Consider the following 10744-nt stretch of genomic DNA (forward strand, 5'->3'; position numbering starts at 1 on the left):
ACATTTGTGTTAGAGCCACCATCTTCTTTGAATAGCCTGAGCTTATTGATGAGGGCCAACATGACGAGATTAAGGTTACAATTTATATATGTAGCTTGTGCTTACAGCAACAAAAATCTATACTTTTCAGGATTAGGAGGGTTATTCATAAATTTGTTGGCCATGACTAGGGATTTTGTGACTTATAGCTTAGACGATCTAGATCTCCTGTAAATTTCCACAATATGACCAAATAAAGCTACTCTGATACCTATATGATCTATAAATTGTTGTCGATATTCCACTAGAGAGTTCATCACAATATATATGTGATAAAATTATACTTACTAATCTAAAATCTACACTATGAAATTGTTTATGTCTATTTAGATTTCTAGATTTGTAAATTATAGTTTATTGCATATGCAAGCAAATTGTAACTATGCATAAAATAGTGAATATCACAATAAAAAATTAAAAACCATGATTGACACAACATATAATTTGGGAACCCCTCTTGAGAGAAAAACCAACTAGAAGGTGAGGTTGCAATGCTATCTTTCTCTAAATAAAAATAGGTTCTGAGTACAAAGAAGTAAGGTCTATGGTATATGGGTTATGACAGTACAAAAATATTCTATGTGTGCTCTCTCTTTATCTTGCTAGGACAGTCTACGTATTTATGAACTAAATCTGCTTGAAAAGAATGAAACCCCTTTCCTTCTAGTGGCCAGGTTATAATACACCTCGATAGCCTAGTAGTGGTTAGGTTTGACTCTTTCAACTCTTAACTAGAGTTATAGAATTGACTCTTCTAGAGTCATCTTCATCATGATCACATGGCTAGCCACTTTTCCATGAGTAATAGAAGCTGGATGGTATCCTATCAAATTAGGGTGGTCAAAGATAGGAAGGTCAAATTCTGAGTGTCATAAATTTTTCTTATAGAGTCTCATTTATGGAATTATTGTGTTGTTGGAAAGGTATTTGTGCATAAAATATAGAAAAAAATATATTTTTCTAATGTGGAAAATTTCTACGCCCAAAGAAGACATTTAATGCCTTCAATTTCTCCTGAGACACTTTAAATACTATGAAGATAGGTCCTTCCAATTTCAAAGCCTCGAGATGGATGACAAACAATATAATGATCTAATTTGGATCATGGAATAAGATTATTAACTAGGAAGCCTTACCCACACTTTACCATGGAAATTATTAATGCCTTTAAGTGATTTTGTTACAAGACTACCACATGCCCAAAAATCTATAACACAATTCATATGACAGTTTTTCATGTAATTTTTTTTTAATTAATCAATTTAATTAAATAGGAAAAAAATGCATAATTTTTTTCAATTGATAAATTTATTTAAATGGACAAAAAAATGCGTCACTACATTGGAGATAAATCTCAATTCTAGATTTTTGTACACTATTATGAGTATTCTAATATAGGATGATCCTGAAATTCTGGAGGTAGAAAACGAGTGGTGAGAGCTAGGGTTTGCAGAAGAAGTTAAGCATTGGGCACCATGGAGAGGTGAGAGGGGGGGAGTTCCACTCCCTCCTACAGTTAGAAAGTCTCCAATTAATTCAAGAAACCTTTGGAGGTTGAATCTGGAATTTTAGGAGGAGGGAAACATGACAACATAGGTACACAGGGGAAGGAAAATACGTAGGAAGAAGTCATAAGAGAAAAACAAATAGAAGGGGGGAATCAGAATGCGGACACCAGAAATCGGACTGGATCATGTAAGCCTAAGGCAACCATCACAACTAGAGTGGTGTTAAGTGATCCAACACTACAGGTGCATAGGGAACACATGGAAACTTACGTAGTCATTTGCAAATTCATGGGGTTATGGCCAACAAAGAAGGCTTTACAGGCATGGATAAAGAATCATTGGAAACCTAAGGGGGATATTTATCTGCACCTTGGATCAAAGGGTTTCTTCACTGTAGTTTTTACTAACATTGAGGATAAAGACAAGGTGTTTGAAGGAGGGCCCTACTTTTATGCTACCAGGCCTCTATATGTGGCCTTAGGTGATGATTTTTGTCCTGGAGCACAAGACATTCACTTCGGTCCTAGTTTGGATAAGGATCTACTCTTTACCACTAGATTATTGGTAGCCAGAATCATTAAAAGCAATAGGAAATAAACTAGGGCATTTTGTAAAAATATCGGAGGCCACTAGGTGGGGAAAGTATACCTCCTTTTCCTGTATATTCGTAGAGATGGACCTCTCTGAAGCTCTACCAGATGAAGTAATTCTGGAAGTTTTTGATGAAAAATGGATACAAGCAGTGGACTATGAGCATATTCCTTTCAGATTCCACAAATGCCATGAACATGGGCATCTATTCAAGGATTGCCCCTTAAACAAAATGGAAAGCAGAACTAAAGCTACCTCAGGGAAAGAAACTGAAAGCTTTAACAGAGTGGGAAATAGAGGTAAATGAGGGAGAAAGTACCAAAAGGAAATCAACAAGGAAAAGCAGCTAAGTCATAATAGGTACAAGGTACTAGAAGAAGAAGAAGAACACAATAAATCAAAACAGACTCTAGAGGATAGCCCTGTTGAGAAGGAAAAGGAAGAGAGTATGGAGGACACACCTGACAACAACCAACAAAAGGAGGATCTACTGAACACTATGGAACTTGATAGGTACCAAGAGATGACCCCGAGAGAGGTGGGAACGAAGGATCATGAACTGCAGGATATTCTTGATAGTGAGCATCTAGATCTAGAAAAGTTCCTAGAGCAGGGAACCACCAAAGGAATGGATTCGCTACCACACGAGGATTTCAATAGGGTGCAACAATTGTTCCTATGGAACACTCAAGAAAAAGGTTCAGGAGTCAAAAGAAACCATGATAGTGACGACAACGAAGGGGTGAAAAAAATGAAGGAAACATTAGGACTACCTCCTAGGAACCCAAGCAGGAAGAGAGGTAGGAAAAAATAGAACGAGCTCTTGATAGAGTGTTGAAAACTCATGATCGATTCAGGTAAGATGAAAGACCTAACTAGTTACTCATTTACAAATATTTCTTAATGAAGCTCACAGCATGGAATATTAGGGGTCTAGGGAGTAAAAGGAAACAAAGCAATCTTAGCAATAGAATGAAAGAAGAAAAAGCAGATATGATTTTCATCTAGGAAACAAAATGTTCAGTAGAGAAAATAAGAGAAATACACAGCAAATGGCTGACTAAATATGAATATGAAGAAGTTAAATCAGTCAAAATAGTAGGAGGAATTATGACACTTTGGAACCCTCAGAAACTAGGAATTCTAGATGTTGAAGCATCTAGGAACTACTTATTAGTGATTATTCAACCTTTGGGGGACAAGGAAGTTTATTTAATCACAAATTTTTATTGTCCACAAAAGCTTGAAGACAAACTCAGGTTTCTTGCCTCACTGGAGGATCTAAGAGACAGACAATTGAGCATCCCTTGGATTTTGGGAGGGGAATTTAACATGATCAAGTCCCTGTTAGAAAAAAAAGGTGGAACCAGATCACTAGGTAGAGACTGCATAGGATTTCAAAATTTTATAAACAATATGAGGCTAGTAGATATAAAGACAAGTAATGGTGTCTCTCTCTGGAATAACAAATGGGGAGGAGAGTCTCAGGTTGCCTCAAAACTAGGCAGATTTAGTATCTCAGAAGACCTTATCCAAACAGGCCATGACTTGTTAGTGATGATACTCCCTTTTGGTTTCTCAAATCATTGGCTTGTTCAAATTGAAGCGTCCTTTATAGGAACTCCAACAAACATACCTTTCAGGTTTGAAAACATTTGCCTGACCCATCTGGACTTTATCAGCGAAAAATGGTGGATAGAGGATTTGCATGTTCAGGGCACTAAAATGTTTCTCCTACATAAAATATTGAAACATATCAAAATCGGCCTTAAATATTAGAATAAGAATGAGTTTGGCAACATTTGTGAATCCAAAAATGTTGTTGAATGCAAGCTACATGAAATTAACCAGATCCTCATTACATATGGCTTCAACGAGGGAAGAAAGGAATAAGCTGAGTACTATCAATAGGAATGGGAAGAATTATGCAAACTAGAGGAAATATTATTGAAATGGAAATCAAGGGTACAATGGTTAAAATAAGGAGAAAGGAACATAAGGTTTTTCTCAAATCTACCATGGATAATAGGTCTCATAAAAGAATCTCAAAAATCAAAGATTCTCAAGGAAATCACTCAATACCCACAAAGAAATAGAAGCTGCACTAGTTCAACATTTCCAAGGCATAGTAGAGGAACCTCTCTTAGACATATCACAATTCATCAATGACTTTACAAAGCACATTCCTAAGCTTGTGACAAGAGAAGACAATTATAATTTAAACAGGCCTGTGAATGAAGACGAGGTCAGTGAAGTCATCAAAGAAATGCAAAATGGGAAGGCACCAATTCTGGATGGTTTTAATGTAGACTTCTTTAAAGCATGTGGGGGAATAGTCAAGAAGGATATCCTCGATGTGGTGGAGGACTCTAGGAAAAATGGAATTGTTTTGAAGGTGCTCAATACCTCTTTCATATCCTTAATTCCAAAACAGGATAATACTATGACACCGACAGATTCAGACTAATAGCATTATGCAATGTGGTGTACAAAATAATTGCCAACACGCTTAAACCCCTTCTTCCAAATCTCGTACCTGAGGAACAAACTTGGTATGTGGAAGGTTAAGAAATTCTCAACAATATCATTCAAGCGCACGAGGTGGTTCACTAACTTATACGCAATAGGCAGGTAGGAATGATTATGCAACTTGACCTAGAAAAGGCTTATGATAAGCTAAGTTGGGCTTACATAAGGAGAGTTCGTATAGCATATGGATTTGACCATAACTGGGTGAGATGGGTAATGGCCCTTGTAACTACCTCTAGTTTTTAAATCCTACTAAATGGTTCACAATCCAAGCCCTTTAATCCTACGAGAGGTCTTTGTTATAGATATGATACCACTTGTTATAGATCTGATATGAAAATTTAAGACAATGCAAACAAACCCAAAAACAATAAGATAAAAATAGATAGGAATGATTCTTTATTAATCAAACCCTTAAGGTAGTGCAACACCATACATTCATTCCTTAAGGAAGGAGAACACTCCACAAGCCATATGTATGTTCATACAATAATTGTTTACATATCTCAATGGGGAGTCTCTAACCTCTATATAGGCCTCATACATACAATACCATGGGTCATTACCATGGTTCCCTCAATACCATCTATCTAATACCATGGGCCCATTACATTATTACTAACTATTTGTGGTCCCCTACATGATATGGGTTAACCACCTTATTTATTACTATGGCCCATCCCATTATTACATTATTCCCTTGGGTACCTCCCTTTGTACCCCATATTATACCCCCTAGGTATATAACATTCCACCCCTTAGCATGTTTCATCCCAGAAACATGGGAAGAACACAAATAATAAGATATACTCAAAGGAGTAGTCCACTGGTACCATACACGTGGATCTAGCTATCCAAGAGAAAGGTTAACCATCGATCTCACTGGTGCCCCACTCACTTGAGATGGAAGTTGACTGTGGCAGTGCTTCTGTGTTGATGTGTAGTAGGTGGATCTTCGCTCCTCTCTATCTGTCATGTGGGGGTTGTTTTCCTTGTGGTTAATTGGTTGCCATATTGTTGGTTGTTGTCTTGCGGGGTGATGTGGGTGATGATATGTTAAAGTTTTACCCACGGTGCATTTTTCTTTAATTCACCCCTTACTGGAGCCTGACTGTTATCTGGTGCATTTTTTGGTGCCTGCTGTGGTGTCTTATCTTCCAATATTACTTCAACCACTGAGTCCTCATCTGATGTATCAGCACCTGTATCCTTTTCCACTTCAGCCTCTACTTGTTTTTTATTGTCGATCATCAATGGCTCATCATCTAATATGTCAATCCCTGGAACATCTTCTGCTTCAGCCTCCTTGGACTCTACCTATTTATTAATGGAAATATCTTGTAATGTAATTTTCTTCTTTTTATACCAGAGCTTCAAGAATTTCTTCTGCATATTAATAATGATTGTACCCATTGATTCCATCCAAGGGTATCCCAAAACAACATCCATGTTATCCATATCAGAAGTATAAAAAGGAGGTACCTAAGGGAATAATGTAATAAGGGGATGGGCCATAGTAAAAAATAAGGTGGTTAACCCGTATCATGTAGGGGACCACAAGTAGTTAGTAATAATGTAATGGGCCCATAGTATTAGATAGATGGTATTGAGGGAACCATGGTAATGACCCATGGTATTGTATGTATGAGGCCTATATGGAAGTTAGAGACTCCCCATTGAGAGATGTCAAGGATTATTGTATGAACAGACATATGGCTTGTGGAGTGTTCTCCTTCATCTGGACTCCGATTCGACTGATTTTTTTTTGAAATTGGGTTTTTTTTCAAAAAGGATCCAAATTTTCAATTAGATTTTGTAGATATTGCACCAAGACGTCCAGATCTGATCTACAAACATGCCACCCCAGAAAGTTCCTGCAAAAAATATAAAAATTCTCCACTTTTGCGCAAAAACGTGCTCTGATACCACTTGTTATAGATCTGATATGAAAATATAAGACAATGCAAATAAACCTGAAAACAATAAAATAGAAATAGATAGAAATGATTCTTTATTAATCAAATCCTTAAGGTAGGGCAACACCATACATTCATTCCTTAAGGAAGGAGAACACTCCACAAGCCATAGGTCTGTTCATACAATAATCCTTGACATCTCTCAATGGAGAGTCTCTAGCCTCTATATAGGCGTCATACATATAATACAATGTGTCATTACCATGTTTTCCTCAATACCGTCTATCTAATACCATGAGCCCATTACATTATTACTAACTACTAGTGGTCCCCTACGTGATATGGGTTAACCACCTTATTTATTACTATGGCCCATCCCATTATTACATTATTCCCTTGGGTACCTCCCTTTGTACCCCATATTATCCCCTCTAGGTATATAACAGTCTCAAACAAGGAGATCCCCTCTCACCCTTCCTCTTTATTCTCATGATGGAAGGGCTAGGAAAAGCTATCAAATCTGCCAAAGAAGAATGATAAATCCAAGGTCTCAAACTCACCATGAACGGAGATGCTTTGACCCATTAACAATTTATGGATGATAATATGCTACAGGGTACACCTACGGTCAAGGAAGCTCTAGCCTACAAAAATATCCTAAAAGACTTTGCAATGCCTGCGGGCACAGACGTAAGCCTTACCAAATCAAAGATTTTCTTTTTTAATACTAACATTTCTATTTAAAGAAATATATCTAGAATTCTAGGCTTTCAAAGAGATATGCTACCCTCCAAATATTTTGGAGTACCGCTAATAGACAAACCTTTGAGAAATATGGTTTGGGAGCCTGTGATTAATAAGCTACAGGAAAAAATACAGAAATAGACAAGTAGGTCTTTGAACTTAGCAGGACCACTACTACTCACAAAATCTGTCCTACAAGCTATCTGCATCTTTATGTTTTCAGCCCTTCTAGCTCCTAAAGGAGTCATGCAACTATGCAGAAATATCCAAAGATATTTTCTCTTGGGCAAAGGGGAAGAGAAAAAAAATCGACCTTGGTAGCCTGGGAAAAAATATGTAAACCTAAGACACATGGAGGTTTCAGACTCGATGATCCTGAAGTGCTAAACAAAGTTTTGGGGGCAAAACTATGGTGGAGATGGCTAAAAGCTTTAGCTTCAACTTGGGCCCAAATTTGGAAAGAGAAATATGCAAACAATTGGCAAGATAGGGATCACACTAGAATGTCTGGGATCATCAAAGGCTCCCACATTTGGAACAAAGCTAGGGAGAATAGAGCTATTGTTTAAAAACACAGGTTCTGGGAAATTAGAGATGGAAATCTTGCATGGTCTTTGGAGGATAAGTGGCAATAGGAACCTAAATTGTTAAGAGAAGGATTTGCAAATATCAAGAACGATGCTGACAAGAAAAGGTTACTCAGAGTAAACGACTTTTGCAATCAAGGAAAAAGTGAGGGAAAATGGAGGATATGGAAGAACCTGGTATATAGTGATAACTACCCCTTGAAGGCACAAGCAAAAGCTCTAACAGTTGTCCTGGGGCAGAGAAAGATTCTGATATAAATAGATTTAGACCAGTTGGGATGGGGCAATAACAATGAAGGCACCTTCAACCTTAAAGGGGCCAAGCGCATAGCCCTTGGGCTTCACTTTACAAACCCTGATTGGGTATGGAAGGATTTACGGCAGAACCAAAGTTGGATGAAAATCAACCTGTTCATGTGGTTAGTGCAGCATACAAAAATTCTAACTATGGAAAACCTTAGGAAAAGAAGGATATCTAGTCCATCTAAATGCCAGCTATGTGAATCACAAGAATAAACTATGGATCACCTTCTCAACCTCTGCCCATTCACATCCACATTGTGGAATTGGATTGCTTCAATATTCAAACAAACAGATAGGGACATGGTCCATGGATAGCATTACCAGCACCTTAAAGAAGTGGAGGAAAAATTTCTCTGATAATGAAAAAGTCAAAAAAGCTTGGGCTTTAGCTCTAATCTTTCTAATCTTGGATGTCTAGAAAGAGTGCAACAATAGAATATTCAAAAATAGGAAAGGTTCTTCCCAGAGTATCATGGCATAGATTTTAAGACAATTCAATGAGACGGTAGGAACCCTCATAAAAAACCCCCCTGAGAACCACCCTAAAGATATTGATGTGCAGATACTACTACAGTTGGGTTTGCAGGCACTTATCCCACAGGGAAAAAACAAAAATGCAAATCATATAATTGCTAATAAGGATTTATGGCAACATCCCCCTCAAGGTTTTATGAAATGCAATATAGATTGGTCCTCAAAAGGAATCCCAGGCATGGCTAGTTATGGAAGAGTGATAAAGGATGAGAAGGGTTGTATAGAAACCATCTTTCATAGTAATTTGGGGAAGGCCACAAACAATATGGCAGAGCTGATGGCCCTTGAACAATGCTTAGAAATCCTGAGGGACTCAAATCTTCATAACATTATAATTGAAGTTGATTCCAAATTGATTATCGATTCGGTCAAGAAAATTTGTTATGGCTCAGCTCTGGAAAAAATTTCAAGACATTGGAGGCTTCTGCAAGTCTATCAAAGGATTCAATGCCACCTGTAGAACATGAGAACCCTGAGTTTCACTCATGTGCGTCGAACAACCAACAAATTAGCGGACATCTTAGCTAATGAAGGCGTACTTTGTGCTAAAAGCAACAATAAATATAAATGGATAGAGACCCCCCAGGGTAGATTGAGGGAAGACTGTCTCAGACAAGCAAATGTGGACCAGGAGCTCTATCAGAGGAGGGGATACTAGCAGGTTGTAGATTTCTAGAAATAGTTGAATTTCAGTCCACATGAAGCAGCAGTTCAGGGATATATATGAAACGAATGTTCGGTCGTTAGGCCAGAATATCCGGCCAGAACTCTACAAACCCAAGGTTCTCAAGTGGGTTTCAATTGACAACACAAGTATTTACATGAATTTGAATTATACTACAGATCGGCTTTTCATTGGCTATGTAGGGAGCTTGGTTAAAGTGCGAGCAGATAGGAGAAATAGCAAGAAGCTTATCAATTTTGGGTGGAAAATAGCAAGGTGGTTACCAAGCCAAATAGACCCGAAATCAACTTTAACGGTAGCGTTATTAAGCTTCGGATCCGAAAGCAGTGTTAAACGTGAAGCAAGTTACTCAAACTGGTGTGAATCGCTTGCATCTGGTGGATTTCTGGGTGACTACATGCACGAAGGTTATCAGCCAAAATGGACCCAAAATTTTTATAGAGAAGTCTTTAAATGCTTACCGGATCCGATTCAAGAGTTAAAGGGTGTACTTGTTAGTGTTCTGATATTATTCTTGACCATTAGATCTCTGATGACAGATCGAACGGTCTTGGCATTCATTTATCTTTTGTGGTTTCGATGTCATGTTTTGTGGGCTTTTGGCCTGGATAGTGGGCCTTAGGCTCGGTTTCCTAGGCTTTATGTGGCCCACATCTCATTTGTACATTTTGTAAAATGTTTTTTTATCTATTTGAATAGAAGGTCCGACACTTAATTCAAAAAAAAAAGTATTCTAAAATATTCCATGGAAGTGAAATCGTGATATCCACTTAATAATTATTGATAATAAAATGAACATTTTGGAAACTCTATTCCAAAATAGAAATTGCCATCAACGACCAATTATACGTCATTGCATTGAGAAATAAAATTATTCGTGGAATAAACCAAATAATGATTATTAAAAATGAACATGGTCACGTTCCTAAATCTTAAATTTTGAAAAGATAAAATTCATTAAATAAAAAAAATTAAATGATAATTAAAAATATTATGAATAATAATTTGAGGTTTAAAAAAAAAAGAAATAGACTTGTGGCAAAGTAAAAGCATGCAAAGAAAAATCGTGTATTTAAATAGTATGGAAGTTAATGGCCAATTTAGTTAGAGAAAAAAATTTGAGAGTATAACAATGAGTAAGGACCTTCGCAAGGACAACTCGATGTTTAGTTTGAAAAGAAAGTCATTCCCACAGGAGGCAGAAGTCCCCGAAAGTCTGGTAGCTTTTTGATAGCTGCAAATCTATGTGATGGCCTTTTGATAGTTGCAGATCTATGTCGACAACTCGATATTCAGTATGAAAAGAAA

Source organism: Pinus tabuliformis, chromosome 9 (assembly GCF_031772625.1).
Source record: "Pinus tabuliformis cultivar Carrire ecotype Pingquan chromosome 9, CPIR1, whole genome shotgun sequence".
NCBI classification, from domain to species: domain Eukaryota; kingdom Viridiplantae; phylum Streptophyta; class Pinopsida; order Pinales; family Pinaceae; genus Pinus; species Pinus tabuliformis.